Genomic DNA, 19,390 nt, shown 5'->3' on the forward strand with positions numbered 1-19,390 from the left:
CTTATGAGCACCTATGCCTTGGAGGCACTTGTAGATGCGTTCAACTTTTCTGGCGATTGTATTTTTTGCCGACTTTCAAAAAGTAGGTATTCAATTCGACCGTACTTTTATGTGGCTTTTGTTGTAATTTACGCGATGTATTCGACAATTACAACAAATGTCGTGTAGTCTCTACAAAAAATACAGAGACATTTATAAATAAATATAAGTTTGTTTGTTAACATTTTCGACCAACTTCAGAAAGGAATAAGTTCTCATTTCAATTGTTTTATTTTGTTATAACGATTACCTCATGGGAGACAGGCGTGACAGATATGTATGTATGTTACAGCAGTTTCAAATCAATATATATATATATATATATATATACCATATGCCACACTTGGCAGGCGCGTTGGCAGCCGCAATTATGCTTTTAGAGATGTTTTAAGATGGACGCTGCTGTTCATCCCTCACCCTCCCTTAGTCGGTCCTTACGACACCCACGGGAAAGAAAGGGGTGGCCTATTTTATGCCGGGACCATGCGGCCACGACCACGCGGTCAATATATATTATAAACTTATATAAATAAAATACCTACCTACTTATACTAAAATAAAGGCTAAAATAAATGAATATACTACCTACATTAGAAATATATTTTTTATACAACTTAGAATGGCAAACAAGCTGACGGCCCACCTGATGGAAAGTGGTAACCGTCGCCTATAGACATGAGCAGTATCATGAACATAACAGAGTATACTGTTTTGCCCATGATACCCCCCATGCGTTGCCATTCCTGAGGACTCAGATGTTATTCCTCTGTACCCAGTAAATTCACGCCATATCCCACCCTTCAAACCGAAACACAGCCATGCAAAAACAACTGCTTCACGGTTGAAACACGAATTTGAACAGAGGTACCCAATTAATTTAATGATTTTAAAATTTGACAAATTGTGATGGTCCCCCCCTTTGCACCCCTTATAATAACTACCCTCTAAACTAACCTACACATAGAAAACCTACAAAGCCTATGAAAAGCCTACGAAGGCTTTACCTAATGAAATCTATGAAAATATAATGAAAATCTACCCTAAAGAAAGGCCTAACACCCTCAATATAGGCCATACCTATATTACCTTATACACCCTAAACATCTTATGAATCTTAAAAAACCTTACAATAAACACATAATATTGAACAGATCTTTAGTAGAACACTTGATCATTGGCCAGATAAATAAATGTGTGATCGTCTAGTAATGTAGGACCCGTTGTGTGTGTAATAACCAAAAGGTTCTTTAATTGGTATATGATAGGAGTTAAATAATGAAGATGATTGATAAATATTTAAGGATTACGAATAATTAATGAATTATACTCATAATTCATGTAACAAGGAAGTTATGTTAATTTAATAGTAAATTACAGAATAACTGTAATAATAAAAAAAATGGGGGAGCGGTCGGGCCCCTCACACGCCCGGACCAGTGGAAGACTTTCCAACTATCTATAACTCTTCCTCCTAAAAGGTAGGGAAGGGTATTACTATTTATTAATGCACTCTGATGGTAATAAGGGAATGAGTATTCTCAGTTCCAAACCAAACATAAGTACATTTACTTCAACATTACAGTGGCTCCACCAGCCCCACGATGCTTCCAGTATAAATTGGTGTTTGCCAGAGGCAAAAAGATCGGAACTGAAATCCCAGGATCACTCCGACACGAGAGCTTACTCATGGGCGATGACCCTTTCAGTCCTATATGGCGACATAGAGATCACCCACTAACAGTACGAAACTGTTTCCCAGCGTCACCCTGTTACGAGCTTACTCAATGGGGTTTCCCTTCGGCTCCACAAGAGATCAGACCAAGAAGTGAGATCACCCAGACACCAGAACCTACTTTGATGGGACATAACCCTTCGGCCCTATAATGTGACATTAGAGATCACCTGTGATGACAGTCCGATAGAGATGAAGATTTGTGTGATAGGGGATACCTTCCACACCCTGGAATTGGCCAAGCCATATAATGTTGATAATTGCTATATCATAACATAGCATTGTCAATTTAATATTATTTACTTAATACCAAAAATACTCAAGGTTCAAGTTACATCTGTTGATTAGGCCAGAGCCTAAGAACGAGTAGTCCAACCCATAGGTCGAGAGCTACTAAAAGTAATGAGTGCTATTGAATGAACTATAAGTCCAGTCAATTATATATAATATTATTGTTGATTAACCACATTGTGAATTAACCAATTATTTATTCAGAGAGATATATCTAAAGGAACTATAAGTCCTTTAAAAGACACTGATTAATCACAAGTTAACAACGTCTCGTGAAATAACCAGTTGGGTTTTCTATAAGTTTGAGGACACTAAGTCCAACAAGCTATTATTGTGTTGAGAGTAATAGAGATCTTTTGTAATATTTGTAGAGGTTTGATTAATCACATTGTGAAATAATCAGATTAAATAATTATGTAGCTTTATAAAGAGGACTATAAGTCCTAATTGGTTGTTGTCATCAGTACTGATAAATTACACATTAAAGTGCCAGGTCAATTATTATATATAGGTATATAGGAAGGACAATAAGTCCTATTTGTGTATGTTGTAGTAGTAGAGGCAATATATTGCATAATTATAATGTGAAAGATATAGATTAAATATATATTTGTATAGAAAGGACAGTAAGTCCCATACAATTATTGTAGCTGTACTATAGTTATACTATATCTACTCCCTTTTAGTGTCTTAGTAAACCTATTTACTAAGAGGATTTCTCAGATAAACAAGTGTTTTAATGTTTAAATCATCATGATTAAATCCCTAAGAAATTAGGTCTTTAAATAATTATCATATCATTTAAGTGAAATTTCTCATATAAATAATTCCAATATTTCCCCTACAGTTATTATAAAATAACTGAAAATTATATAAATTTTCTATAGACCTAGATATAGAATCATAACGTGTATAATCTCCTTTTGTTTGACATCTGTCACATTAATGACGTATTGAATGACGTATTGATGTATTGAATTGAATTTTGATTATCTATCACAACTGTCAACGTAACAAATACTAGCAAGTTTGTTTATTTGTATTTGTTTAATATAATTAAATATAAAATCATCATATATCAACCGTAATATATAACTAAATTATCAGTGATATAAATAATCATGGTTTACACCAGAAATAATTAATAGTATCCAGTAATGCTGCAGTTTTATATTGATATCAGTAGCCAAGCTTACTCTCACATTCAAGAATGAACAGAAGATTAGAAGTTTAACATTCTTATTGCAATTGTACCTGCAATAATACATACATACAGTACTAATTATCAAGAACATTCCTCAAATACATGTGTGGTGAAGATTTTCCCAATATGCTATCTATTTGATTTCTAACCACTAATGTAAATTTATTAAAGAAGTGAATAATCAGTGTTAATGTTTGCTTTATTAATATCTAAATTAATTGTCCTAACTTGATATTAATAGGATAATATCTCCTTGGATACAGTTCGACATAAACATATAACTCAATAATTAAATTTATAAAATACTAATATTATATTTACTACTTGTATATCTCCATACTATTCCCATAAAATATTCAAAACATGTATATTAAATATAAATCCAGTAAATATTCACTAATATTAACCCTGTCTGAACTTGTCTAGTCAATACAACATGAACAAACAACACACAAACCTTATCGCCAGGACAACTTCCTTTCTAAATATGAGTAAAATACATAGCTTCACAAGTGTCATACAGTACCAATTTTATACTGAACCTCATACCTAGTTAAGAGTAACTATAGTCAGAGAATCTTGTAGTACTTTTATTACCATTAGTAAATAAATCCACACCTATAATATCAATATAATTAAATATTATTAAAAGCAGTAATATACAAAGAGTTGTTATTGTCAGCTTGCTCACTACAATAAAATCAATATTAAAGTTTATAATAAATCAAGACAAAATATCTACTTAAACAATACAGGCTTGTTTACCAAAACATCCCACCGTTACATGAATTTATCTACTAACACAATAATGTATTAAAGTAATACATTCACATAAAATCACCTGCAACAGCTAAGCTGTTTCTCTGTACATCTGGTGTAAAACAAATTCCCACATGTAATCATGGGTAATTAAAAGTATACAAAAGAATCATTAGTACAGTTGACCGAGCAATGGTATGAAAACACTTTACCATGAGACGTTAAGCATGAGCAGGTGTTCCAAATCAACACTGTAATAGTGTAATAAATACAACTATTCCATCATCATCATCGTCTCAACCATCACCAATCCACGACTGAACACAGGCAATCCCCCATAGACTGCCAATAGGAACGGCCCCAAACTCCTGCACCCACCGAGTCTCCATAATACACATAAAACAGTCACTCCAACCAATGGAGGCAGCCCTCACCACACTTGCATATACAGAGTCGCCACTCAATAACCCCTCTGTCTCATCAATGGTTGTTTCCCCAGCAATGAGACCAGACCACAGCCACCTCAGTCTATTTATCCTCAATAAATAAATAATTTATAGTAACTAGATATGAATTTAGTTAGTATTATAATAGTTTTATAGTTGATTCAATAAGTATTTGCCAAAACTGGACAATTAGAATATTGAGTCAAATCGATGAATTTCTATCAAACAGCCATATAATTGAATTTTGTATATGAGTAGAATAACGTAAGTATGTATTATTATTACGTAAATTATATTGATGTAGATCTTTGTTCAAATGTGATTGCATTTAACTATATACGCATTACCTAAAGGTATATGGACTCGATTAAATACGTATTTTAATAGTTGTTGGGAAAAATATTAAGTATAAACTTTGCCTGTGATCACAGTCAAAAATCTAACTACGTAGTAATAAATGGAACAAGCTCACCGGATTCTCCAGTCTTCCATTGACTCTTTTCACACACTTAATCGATAGTGATCACTAAGATCTTAAACCCCTTCATAGATCCAGTCACTCCTAGCTCTATCCCAGTTATTTTTTTTATTTTATTGCGCAATCCCCAAAACACGACTCCCGCGCCATTTTCCGTCCCTCTTTTCTTTTTTTTTTTTTTTCTTCTTTTTTTCTTTTTTTTTTTTTACTGCGCAATTCCTAAAAAGCGACTCCCGCGCGCCCGCCGATCTGCCGGCTCTCCTCCATTTTCCTTTTTTTTTTTTTTCTCTTCATCTAGTAATGTCATAGATTATGTCACCGAAGCGTAGATATTTCAATAATCAGATTTAGCCTATTATTCGAACTGAACTTTTCTTTAAATTCAATTTAATTATATATTAACGTATTTTGGTATTTTCTATTAAATTGATTATCGAATTTATAAAACTTTAAAGGCTCTCATAAACCTTATTAACTGTGTTGTATGCATCCTTTTTATACCTGATGAGAAAAAGGTAAACTATAATTTGGTTAATATAAAATATAATATATTTTTGTTTAATTTATTTAATTTTCTTGTGACGTCCACTACACTTTGGAAACATATCAAAGGAGTTTCCCTTCTGTGTCAATATTTCATATATGGTAACGTCTTCTCTGTATACTATTGTGAACCTTGACTTTAAAGTTTGTTTATATTAAATAGCTCAGCTTTCGCAGCGGTCACCCATAGGAACCCCTGTTTCTTTTCTATGTACTTATGGTATTAAACCTATTGTACTATAGGCGAACCGTCACATCCGGCCCCCTAATTATCAAGGAGTTTACCGGATTGATAATTACAACAAGATAAGTTTATATGTAATAAATTCAATGCATGTAATTACAATGTCATATACAGCATAAATGAATACAATCCTAAATGTGTGTAAAGGAATCTATAAAACCTAAATGTTTGAAAAGCCTAAGTATGTGAGGAGTTTAAATGTATAAAACCTAAACATGTGAAGAGCTTCAAGTAAAGAACCTTATAGATACGTTATTTGTATCAGTAAATTTAGATAAAGTATCTATTTAAAAGATACGAGTTAAAACATCTAAATGGAAGTTCATAATTAAAAGCTTAAATGTATGAGTATAACATATCAACAAGCGAAAGAGCCTAAGTAAAAAAATCTAAAGCGAAATGAAGTGAAATAATTTAAGCATTAAAATGTAACAAATGCAAAAAGGAATCCTAAAATAATTGTCTAAGTGTAAATAAATGATTAGATAAAATCCCAAGTTAATTAAATATTAAAATGAAGATGTTCAAATAAATTTGTTAAAATAAATTTAAACAATACGAAAAAACTTTATGAAGCGTCTAAGTAACCACAAATACATATTTCATCTAAGAAATAACCTAGTGTTCATTGAATAAAAAAAAATAATAGTCCCTAACAAAATTCAAATAAATTTAATTTTTATTTATTAATTTTAATCATAGAAGTAAAGCTTATATAAATAATAATTTATCACCACCGGCCCCCCTATCTGACAAATTTTGCACGGCCCCCCAATTTTAAGACTCTTATAAATATGTTGCATAAAATAATACAAACGGCCCCCATAGTTTAAAACTCTTTTAATAAATTCTCTTTAAATTCCTTTAATATACTTAAATTACCAATGACTATTTCTTAATACTCTCAGAAATAACATGATCAATAAGTTTTATAATAAAATATTATGTAACCCCATTAGATAGATAGATAAATACCCCAAAAGATCACAACAGCAAACCTAACACAAATACAAACAACTACATTAGATACATCAATTAATTTATTTTGTATAATAAATTATTATTTCAAAAGATACAAATATTTTGTGTTATGTGCAACTATAAAGGACTAAATAAACTAAGTGTGCGCAACATCTAAATATGTAGAATGCTTAGGCATGTAGAGAATGCACGCGTATAAACAGCCTACAAAATCCCCTTTGATATAAATATAAAGTATTTTTTTTTTTTATAAAATGTCTAATTCGAAATAAGTGAATAATCAAATAGAATCTGAAATATAATTGTAAAGTGGAATAAAGAAATTATGTATGAACCATAAATAAAATATTATAATAGCATCCTAATAAATTGTTGGAATTAAATTTAACAACATGAAAACACCTAATTAAATTTTCAAATTTAGGTAATCAAATAAAGTAACTAAAGGCCCTAACTAACCTTAATGATATTTTATGAAACGTCTAACTTTCAATTTGAAACCCCCTATAAAACATTATATAAGCTATTTAAACATCTTAGGATGATCAAAATCAAATCATAATTATTAATTTTTTTTTTTATATATATAATTAATGTCACTGCATCATAAAAGTTTATGAAATAAAAGTCAATTGGATATTTCCTCAGAAATAAATAATGTCATTAATTCATCTTAAATCATTTCTTTCACAATAAAAAGAATTTAATAAATTTTATGTATAAGTCATTATAGCATAATTATTGTTTATAAAATTTATATAATGTTAAATTAATAGTTCAGTAAGTATTGAGAATTAATGAAGCAAAAGAATAATAAATGTGTCCTATAGCATAAAATTAGATCAATGTGAACTGAATATAACCTAGTAAGCTATCCTCACTACTATTGTTATGTACCTATTAGTGTAATACTTAATATTATTTACTCAATTGATATAGAGTAAAATAAAATATAAACCAAATCATGTAAATTTGTTGTATAATTGACTCCAATAGGTAACCACTGAATGAATTTGATAAATTAAATCCTAAGAACATGAGATAACAGTAAAATAAGCTATTTACCTATAGACATAGAAATCATGAAATTAGGTCCAAATCCTAGATCTATGACGGTATAATTATTTAGTCATAATCATCAAAGTTGGTTTTGAGTTATACTATTAGCAGATATTACTGTTTAACTTTATACTCCTTCGTATTTTAATAACCAATCCCTGAAGTCACAAGCTCCAATTGTGACCAAGTGTTCATATTGATCTGATATGTAAATAGCCATGAACCAATTATATCCTGGTCACGGCACCAATTGTGATGGTCCCCCCCTTTGCACCCCTTATAATAACTACCCTCTAAACTAACCTACACATAGAAAACCTACAAAGCCTATGAAAAGCCTACGAAGGCTTTACCTAATGAAATCTATGAAAATATAATGAAAATCTACCCTAAAGAAAGGCCTAACACCCTCAATATAGGCCATACCTATATTACCTTATACACCCTAAACATCTTATGAATCTTAAAAAACCTTACAATAAACACATAATATTGAACAGATCTTTAGTAGAACACTTGATCATTGGCCAGATAAATAAATGTGTGATCGTCTAGTAATGTAGGACCCGTTGTGTGTGTAATAACCAAAAGGTTCTTTAATTGGTATATGATAGGAGTTAAATAATGAAGATGATTGATAAATATTTAAGGATTACGAATAATTAATGAATTATACTCATAATTCATGTAACAAGGAAGTTATGTTAATTTAATAGTAAATTACAGAATAACTGTAATAATAAAAAAAATGGGGGAGCGGTCGGGCCCCTCACACGCCCGGACCAGTGGAAGACTTTCCAACTATCTATAACTCTTCCTCCTAAAAGGTAGGGAAGGGTATTACTATTTATTAATGCACTCTGATGGTAATAAGGGAATGAGTATTCTCAGTTCCAAACCAAACATAAGTACATTTACTTCAACATTACAGTGGCTCCACCAGCCCCACGATGCTTCCAGTATAAATTGGTGTTTGCCAGAGGCAAAAAGATCGGAACTGAAATCCCAGGATCACTCCGACACGAGAGCTTACTCATGGGCGATGACCCTTTCAGTCCTATATGGCGACATAGAGATCACCCACTAACAGTACGAAACTGTTTCCCAGCGTCACCCTGTTACGAGCTTACTCAATGGGGGTTTCCCTTCGGCTCCACAAGAGATCAGACCAAGAAGTGAGATCACCCAGACACCAGAACCTACTTTGATGGGACATAACCCTTCGGCCCTATAATGTGACATTAGAGATCACCTGTGATGACAGTCCGATAGAGATGAAGATTTGTGTGATAGGGGATACCTTCCACACCCTGGAATTGGCCAAGCCATATAATGTTGATAATTGCTATATCATAACATAGCATTGTCAATTTAATATTATTTACTTAATACCAAAAATACTCAAGGTTCAAGTTACATCTGTTGATTAGGCCAGAGCCTAAGAACGAGTAGTCCAACCCATAGGTCGAGAGCTACTAAAAGTAATGAGTGCTATTGAATGAACTATAAGTCCAGTCAATTATATATAATATTATTGTTGATTAACCACATTGTGAATTAACCAATTATTTATTCAGAGAGATATATCTAAAGGAACTATAAGTCCTTTAAAAGACACTGATTAATCACAAGTTAACAACGTCTCGTGAAATAACCAGTTGGGTTTTCTATAAGTTTGAGGACACTAAGTCCAACAAGCTATTATTGTGTTGAGAGTAATAGAGATCTTTTGTAATATTTGTAGAGGTTTGATTAATCACATTGTGAAATAATCAGATTAAATAATTATGTAGCTTTATAAAGAGGACTATAAGTCCTAATTGGTTGTTGTCATCAGTACTGATAAATTACACATTAAAGTGCCAGGTCAATTATTATATATAGGTATATAGGAAGGACAATAAGTCCTATTTGTGTATGTTGTAGTAGTAGAGGCAATATATTGCATAATTATAATGTGAAAGATATAGATTAAATATATATTTGTATAGAAAGGACAGTAAGTCCCATACAATTATTGTAGCTGTACTATAGTTATACTATATCTACTCCCTTTTAGTGTCTTAGTAAACCTATTTACTAAGAGGATTTCTCAGATAAACAAGTGTTTTAATGTTTAAATCATCATGATTAAATCCCTAAGAAATTAGGTCTTTAAATAATTATCATATCATTTAAGTGAAATTTCTCATATAAATAATTCCAATATTTCCCCTACAGTTATTATAAAATAACTGAAAATTATATAAATTTTCTATAGACCTAGATATAGAATCATAACGTGTATAATCTCCTTTTGTTTGACATCTGTCACATTAATGACGTATTGAATGACGTATTGATGTATTGAATTGAATTTTGATTATCTATCACAACTGTCAACGTAACAAATACTAGCAAGTTTGTTTATTTGTATTTGTTTAATATAATTAAATATAAAATCATCATATATCAACCGTAATATATAACTAAATTATCAGTGATATAAATAATCATGGTTTACACCAGAAATAATTAATAGTATCCAGTAATGCTGCAGTTTTATATTGATATCAGTAGCCAAGCTTACTCTCACATTCAAGAATGAACAGAAGATTAGAAGTTTAACATTCTTATTGCAATTGTACCTGCAATAATACATACATACAGTACTAATTATCAAGAACATTCCTCAAATACATGTGTGGTGAAGATTTTCCCAATATGCTATCTATTTGATTTCTAACCACTAATGTAAATTTATTAAAGAAGTGAATAATCAGTGTTAATGTTTGCTTTATTAATATCTAAATTAATTGTCCTAACTTGATATTAATAGGATAATATCTCCTTGGATACAGTTCGACATAAACATATAACTCAATAATTAAATTTATAAAATACTAATATTATATTTACTACTTGTATATCTCCATACTATTCCCATAAAATATTCAAAACATGTATATTAAATATAAATCCAGTAAATATTCACTAATATTAACCCTGTCTGAACTTGTCTAGTCAATACAACATGAACAAACAACACACAAACCTTATCGCCAGGACAACTTCCTTTCTAAATATGAGTAAAATACATAGCTTCACAAGTGTCATACAGTACCAATTTTATACTGAACCTCATACCTAGTTAAGAGTAACTATAGTCAGAGAATCTTGTAGTACTTTTATTACCATTAGTAAATAAATCCACACCTATAATATCAATATAATTAAATATTATTAAAAGCAGTAATATACAAAGAGTTGTTATTGTCAGCTTGCTCACTACAATAAAATCAATATTAAAGTTTATAATAAATCAAGACAAAATATCTACTTAAACAATACAGGCTTGTTTACCAAAACATCCCACCGTTACATGAATTTATCTACTAACACAATAATGTATTAAAGTAATACATTCACATAAAATCACCTGCAACAGCTAAGCTGTTTCTCTGTACATCTGGTGTAAAACAAATTCCCACATGTAATCATGGGTAATTAAAAGTATACAAAAGAATCATTAGTACAGTTGACCGAGCAATGGTATGAAAACACTTTACCATGAGACGTTAAGCATGAGCAGGTGTTCCAAATCAACACTGTAATAGTGTAATAAATACAACTATTCCATCATCATCATCGTCTCAACCATCACCAATCCACGACTGAACACAGGCAATCCCCCATAGACTGCCAATAGGAACGGCCCCAAACTCCTGCACCCACCGAGTCTCCATAATACACATAAAACAGTCACTCCAACCAATGGAGGCAGCCCTCACCACACTTGCATATACAGAGTCGCCACTCAATAACCCCTCTGTCTCATCAATGGTTGTTTCCCCAGCAATGAGACCAGACCACAGCCACCTCAGTCTATTTATCCTCAATAAATAAATAATTTATAGTAACTAGATATGAATTTAGTTAGTATTATAATAGTTTTATAGTTGATTCAATAAGTATTTGCCAAAACTGGACAATTAGAATATTGAGTCAAATCGATGAATTTCTATCAAACAGCCATATAATTGAATTTTGTATATGAGTAGAATAACGTAAGTATGTATTATTATTACGTAAATTATATTGATGTAGATCTTTGTTCAAATGTGATTGCATTTAACTATATACGCATTACCTAAAGGTATATGGACTCGATTAAATACGTATTTTAATAGTTGTTGGGAAAAATATTAAGTATAAACTTTGCCTGTGATCACAGTCAAAAATCTAACTACGTAGTAATAAATGGAACAAGCTCACCGGATTCTCCAGTCTTCCATTGACTCTTTTCACACACTTAATCGATAGTGATCACTAAGATCTTAAACCCCTTCATAGATCCAGTCACTCCTAGCTCTATCCCAGTTATTTTTTTTATTTTATTGCGCAATCCCCAAAACACGACTCCCGCGCCATTTTCCGTCCCTCTTTTCTTTTTTTTTTCTTCTTTTTTTCTTTTTTTTTTTTACTGCGCAATTCCTAAAAAGCGACTCCCGCGCGCCCGCCGATCTGCCCTCCCTCCTTTTTTTTTTTTCTCTATTCATCTAGTAATGTCATAGATTATGTCACCGAAGCGTAGATATTTCAATAATCAGATTTAGCCTATTATTCGAACTGAACTTTTCTTTAAATTCAATTTAATTATATATTAACGTATTTTGGTATTTTCTATTAAATTGATTATCGAATTTATAAAACTTTAAAGGCTCTCATAAACCTTATTAACTGTGTTGTATGCATCCTTTTTATACCTGATGAGAAAAAGGTAAACTATAATTTGGTTAATATAAAATATAATATATTTTTGTTTAATTTATTTAATTTTCTTGTGACGTCCACTACACTTTGGAAACATATCAAAGGAGTTTCCCTTCTGTGTCAATATTTCATATATGGTAACGTCTTCTCTGTATACTATTGTGAACCTTGACTTTAAAGTTTGTTTATATTAAATAGCTCAGCTTTCGCAGCGGTCACCCATAGGAACCCCTGTTTCTTTTCTATGTACTTATGGTATTAAACCTATTGTACTATAGGCGAACCGTCACAAAATCAATTAGAAAAATGAAAAATAAAGATTATGAATCAATGGAAAGAAAATAGAATATTATTTTATTATTAGTCAATTATCTTAAGTTCTATTGAAGCAAGCTATATAATAGTTTTTGTATGGCACAATCACCTTGTCCATACATACAGGTATTCATTGCAATTAAGCACTCATGTCAAGTACGGTTATATGAATTTATCTCGGCTCCATTTACTGTGAAACTAAAAAGAATGAACGGTAAGTCATTTCAACGTGCACTATTATAACACCACGAGATACGAGATACCATGAGATATTTCCGAGAAATTTGAGTAATTTTGTTAATATTATTTAATTTAATAAATGATTTTTTTTATACAACTTTGAATGGCAAACAAGCTGACGGCCCACCTGATGGAAAGTGGTAACCGTTGCCTATAGACATGAGCAGTACCATGGACATAACAGAGTATACTGTTTCGCCCATGACACCCCCCATGCGTTGCCATTCCTGAGGACTCAGGTGTTATTCCTCTGTACCCAGTAAATTCACTTCTGAGAATAAACAAATGAGATACCACTTCCGAGAAATTTGAGTAATTTAGTTAATTTTATTTAATTTAATAAATGAGATATCACTTCCGAGAAATTTGAGTAATTTAGTTAATTTTATTTAATTTAATAAATGTGGTAGTCTATTGCATTGGTGTCATAAATTGTACACTTATTTTATTATTCAAATATTTTGATTTGTTTGTTTATTATATTTGTTTATTTCTTTAATGGAGATGCTTAAAAAAAATTAATGTGAATGGCCTTAATAAGAGTAGTAGGAGTCAATTTAGATTTTTTTTTGTCTGTATATCTCTCACACAGTTAACCACAGATATTTTCAAACATGAAACTTAAAATCTTTTTTATTACCGTATTTCCAAATACGTACGAATCCACGGACAAAAGCTAGTGTACAATGATGTAATTATTAAACCTTGCCAGCGTAATACAACAGCATACATGAAATATTCCATTTTCATTAACTAGTTATTAAAGGTCTTGTATTATAATTGTAGCAAAACCAGTTATCTTATTCTAAAAATTAAGCTACTGAACCGATTTTGATAAAATTTCTATCTGGGGGAAAGGGATTGTTAGTAATGGAGACTGAGAATCCCATTGCTAGCAATATACCCAACCAGGTCGACCTCCACGCGGTTCTCCCTGGAAACTATCATGGTTAATTCCTGATGAATTCATTATGATGGGCTAACTGGCCTGTTTTCATTCTCATCTAACACCCTTCACTGGTGCTCCGCCAGCGTATCCCGTTACGCAGGAGAGGTTACCATACCATTTTCACTCATAAACAAAAAAAATCTATCTAACTAATCTGTAACTATATCCTATTAGATAAAAAAAAGAAATTATGAGGTAGGCTCCTTTTTCGAAGTCGGTTAAAAAGGAATAGCTCTTATTGTATTAAGTTTACCATAAGCAATCGTTTTACAATAAACAATCGATTGCAATGGATCTGGTTACGGCCGTATTTATTAAACATGCTATTTCAGCCGCTAACAACGCTGTTTTCATAAAATCATTCAAACAATACGGTCATAGAAATTTATTATTTAGTTTATTTATTTATATTGTAAATTCACTTATAATATAGATTTTTTTTAATGGGTGACAATGGAATGTTAACCCCGCCTGCGCTATCGGTATACACCGGCGGGACACCAGTGAAAAATGATAAGTGAAAACGAAGCAGGTCAGTTAGCCCATCGTGACGAATTCAACGATAAATTAGTCAGGATAGTTTACAGGGGGGACCGCGAGGAGGTCGACCTGGTAGGGTATATTGTTAGTAATAGGGTTACTAATCCGCATTACTAATGATCCCTTCCTAGTAGAGTCTGTGAGAGCTGTATACACCTTTAATTGATGTGTTCATATGGCCTTAAGCTTGGTAGTGAGGAGTGAGATGTTTTTGTTCAAGTAAACTTAGATTTAAGCATTTTTTAATAGTAGTTTTTCACTTTTTACTTACTTATATCATTGTACATTGTCTGCTTAATTGTTGTGAGCATATTGTTGGTGTGTCTTTTATAAATAAATAAATAAATAGTATAGATATTAGACGTAACACAATAATAACGTACACAGGCGGTCTTACCGCTTACCATAAAGGAATTGGTACCAATCATAATTCATTTTTATATGAAATTATTAGGAGTACAAATAAGTTTCCGCCGTTTTTTAACACAAATTAAATATTTATTATAGAAGAACGGTAATATAGATTTATATAAAATATTGCCCATCACTTGCAACCACTTTTTCCCATCTCTCAGGCAGCATTCGAATTCCACGTCTGAAGAACTCCTTGTCTTTTGAGGCTATCCACGAATCAACCCAATTTTTGGTATCCTCATAAGATGTAAACCGCTGCGTCGTCAGAGCATGTGCCATGGACCGAAACAGGTGATAATCGGACGGTGCAATGTCTGGTGAATACGGCGGGTGGGGTAACACTTCCCAATCAAGTGTTTCCAAGTACTTTTTTACGGGAGCCGCAACATGTGGACGAGCATTGTCATGCAGAAGAATAATTTTTTCGTGTCTAGAATAGTATTGAGGGCGTTTTTCTTTCAGAGCTCGGCTCAATCTCATCAATTGTGTTCGATAGAGGGCTCCAGTAATTGTTTCGCTCGGATTAAGCAACTCATAATACACTACACCTAGCTGATCCCACCAAATACACAGCATAAGTTTTTTTCCGTGAATATTCGGTTTTGCTGTTGATGTTGACGCGTGGCCAGGTAATCCCCATGATTTTTTTCTTTTTGGATTGTCATAATGTATCCACTTCTCATCACCAGTTACGATACGATGTAAAAAACCCTTTTTTTTATGTCTAGCTAGCAGCATTTCACTTAAGCATAATCGGCGTTCAATATCTCTCGGCTTTAATTCGTACGGAACCCAATTTCCTTGTTTATGAATCATTCCTAATGATTTTAAACGATGTGAGACTGCTTGCTGAGTGACTTCTAATGTTAGAGCAAGTTCTTTTTGTGTTTGAGATGAATCCTCCTCCAATAATTCCTCCAATTCTGCATCCTCGTAAATTTTTGGCCTTCCACTGCGATCTTTGTCTTCTACGTCGAAATCACCGTTTTTAAACTTTTGAAACCACTCTCGACACGTTCTCTCACTCAAAGCACCCTCACCATATGCTTCTACGAGCAATTGATGCGCCTTAGCAGCAGATTTCTTTAAATTAAAGAAGTAAATTAATATTTCCCGCAAATGACGCTTATTTGGCTCAAATTTTGACATTTTCAAGTTATAAAAATTATATTTTACCAATATCAAATCAATAATATTAATAGGTTATGTTGGTCTTGAATGTCGAAACTATTTTTTAAGCCGGTTATCATCTGCGAAAGCTAACCGAAACTCCGTGCCGCGCCATCCACAATAAAACGGCGGAAACTTATTTGTACTCCTAATAATTTGACATTAAATTCTAGAAAGCTATCACAGAGGCAAGGGCTGTGTTATTACGACTATATTGTTTATACTGGCGGACACGTGCCGGTAATAATATAGATGTATAGAAACTGGATACGGCCTGAGAGGCAAGCTATTTTCAGCCTACTTGAGAAAGATAGATGTTCCCAATTCCTTTGTACTGTATTTCTTTTATGTTTGTTCCCTCATAACTCCGTCAGTTATAAACCGATTTGGAAAATTCTTTTTTTATCTGAAAGGACATACTTACAGGTCAGTCGTCTCGTAGAAATTTTATCAAAATCGGTTTAGTAGTTTAGTTTTTAGATTAACGTCACTGATTTTATTACAATTGAACTCGGTTTTTTTTTTGTGGAACACAAATTTAAATATTTTTCTCTTTGGATAATTTTTTTTTAATATTTGTACGTATTTAATAATGTTTGTGTTAGTCATTACCCGATAATGACAATATCCTAACCTAGACAGTGACATTCTATTGTTATTCTACATAATTTTAATCACCGTAACAGGGGGGAAAGGGATTGTTAGTAATGGAGACTGAGAATGCCATTGCTAGCAATATACCCAACCAGGTCGACCTCCTCGCGGTTCTCCCTGGAAACTATCATGGTTAATTCCTGATGAATTCATCATGATGGGCTAACTGGCCTGTTTTCATTCTCATCTATCACCCTTCACTGGTGCTCCGCCAGCGTATCCCGTTAGCGCAGGCGGGGTTACCATACCATTTACACCCATCAAAAAAATCACCGTAACATCTTTTTATAAATACAGTGAACGTTCTATATAAGCAACCTCTCTATAAGCAACATTCTTTATATTTTATTTATTCTACTCAGCTTAGTTAGCAAAAGAAATAAGTAAAAATATTTTCCAGACGGTAAGTATTTTTATACTCCCTTTTTCACCTATAAGCAACTTTTCCCAATAAGATTTTTTTTATTGGAAGTGATTCAAATGAGTTGCTTATATAGAGCGTTCACTGTATTAACGTCTGTATGCACATATAGATATATTATTCCGTTGGAGTACGCAAAAACAATAGGATGCTAAAAATATATTCAATTAAAACAAACCTCTTTCGTCTTCCGTGGAATTACAATCTATTTTTACAATCTCGCCGTTTTCGAGGACCTTTTAATCGGATCTTCTTCGGAAAGTTTATTTTCAAATTCAAATTTAGAATGGATGCTTTTTAAATTTGTATTTGGATATACTAATAACTATACGTGTGATGGGTAGCAAAAATGAATAATAAAATGAGACAGAGAAAGAGAAGATCAGTAAAAGAGAATTTCTCATTTTTGATATACTAGAAAATGTTTGATATTATGTATATATATATATATATATATATATATATATATATATATATATATATATATATATATATATATATATATATATATATTGATATATCACGTTCGTATAAAAGCACGTACGTGATAAAATTAATCAAATTTAAAAAAAAAAATTATGGTCCTAGCACAGAATGGGCCACCCCTTCTTTTCCCGTGGGGGGTGCCGTGATAAGCGACTTAAAGAACTTAATGGTCAAGAAATGGGCAGCAGAATACCTCTTAAAACAACACAAAGCCTAACTGCAGTTGCCAATCCGTCGGCCAAGCGTGACAACTACTAGCAACCCCATTCCCCCCTCCCCAATAAAAGGAGACCCGTATTCAACAATGAATAGTTGACAGGTGATATGATGATGATGATATGGTGAATAAAATTTAAAATAAATCAATATTAAAGGTAAGATACAAAAAAACATTACAACGATTATATTATAGAAATTGAGTAAAAATTATGACTATTATATTTTTTTTTACTAAACGAAGTGTTATCACACTTCTTTACTTTAGTAAAAAAGTTTTTTTTTTTAATTATAACGCTGAAGTTTTTTTTTTCTTATTCTTTGATCGTACCAAATTTGTAGTTTTTTTTGTTATAAATTTTACTAAATTATTAATTTAATTATAAATTTTATTTATTTCTTAATTCCAAAACTACGCTCTCCTATTGTTAAAAGTACAAAGACATACAATTCCTCATTTTTCAGGTAGAATCGACTATTAAAATGATCTACCCTTTACAAAAGTCTCCCCACATATCAATTCTCGTTCATATTAGTTCATAAATATTAAATTTACAACTGCAAGGCGTCGTTTCCATCGCGAACCGGAGGCGGCTCTTCCATTGGTTTTATTTTATGGCTAGAAAGTTTGCGGCCGCGTGGGAAAACTAGTTGTTACAAGCGTAACCTTGTTAGAGCGCACGCCACGAGCCAATCGGTCAAAGCTGTGTTTAAACTAACGCAAAGTATGTTCAATAGACAATTAATTATCAATCTATACCTATAACAGACGTGTAGGTCCCAGCAGGGTCGAATTGTTATTAATGAAATTTGACAGCACCATTGCTAGCAATATACCGTAACAGGTCGGGGGAAAGGGATTGTTAGTAATGGGGAGTTTAGTTCCCATTGTCATATAATATGCCCTATTCGTATACCAAATTTAATTCCTCTAAGTCTTTTAAAAGTGACAGAATAAAAACATCCAATTTATTTATTTCTTATTGCATTCCACAATGTGATTGGTAGATGTTCATTTCAACTTTAATTATGGACCCTGTTGGGCACAGCAAATAGGAGAGAGCCTTTTAAAAATAGTTTATGATACAATATTTGTTACAATATTATCCAGTCATTGAAATTGTTTCACGATAAGTACATATTTTCTGTATTATTATTATTAATTATTTAAGTGTATATATATATATATATATATATATATATATATATATATAATGGCAAACAAACTAACAGTCCACCTGAAAGAAAGTGGTCATTCAGTCAAACCATATGAAAAAATACGAAATACATACAAGACAAGCATACACGTTGTAAATATTTTATTGTCTCGTGCATCAGTCTGATCGCAGCTTTACAATTCGAATCCGTCAAGGAAAATGATTTCGTCATTTTACCTCCATCATTGTTAGTAAGGAGGTATCTATGTAAATTGGCAGAGTTGTGAATAAACACCAATA

General features: G+C 32.1%; 1 protein-coding gene across 1 annotated transcript in view; it reads right to left on the reverse strand.

The window, feature by feature from the left end:
* LOC113519993 (facilitated trehalose transporter Tret1-like) overlaps nt 1-19,390 on the reverse strand; it is a 129,845-nt gene that overhangs the window by 84,422 nt on the left and 26,033 nt on the right. The window lies entirely within an intron of this gene.

Source organism: Galleria mellonella, unplaced genomic scaffold (genome assembly GCF_026898425.1).
Source record: "Galleria mellonella isolate WM207_F2 unplaced genomic scaffold, CSIRO_AGI_GalMel_v1 utg87, whole genome shotgun sequence".
In the NCBI taxonomy this organism is placed as follows: domain Eukaryota; kingdom Metazoa; phylum Arthropoda; class Insecta; order Lepidoptera; family Pyralidae; genus Galleria; species Galleria mellonella.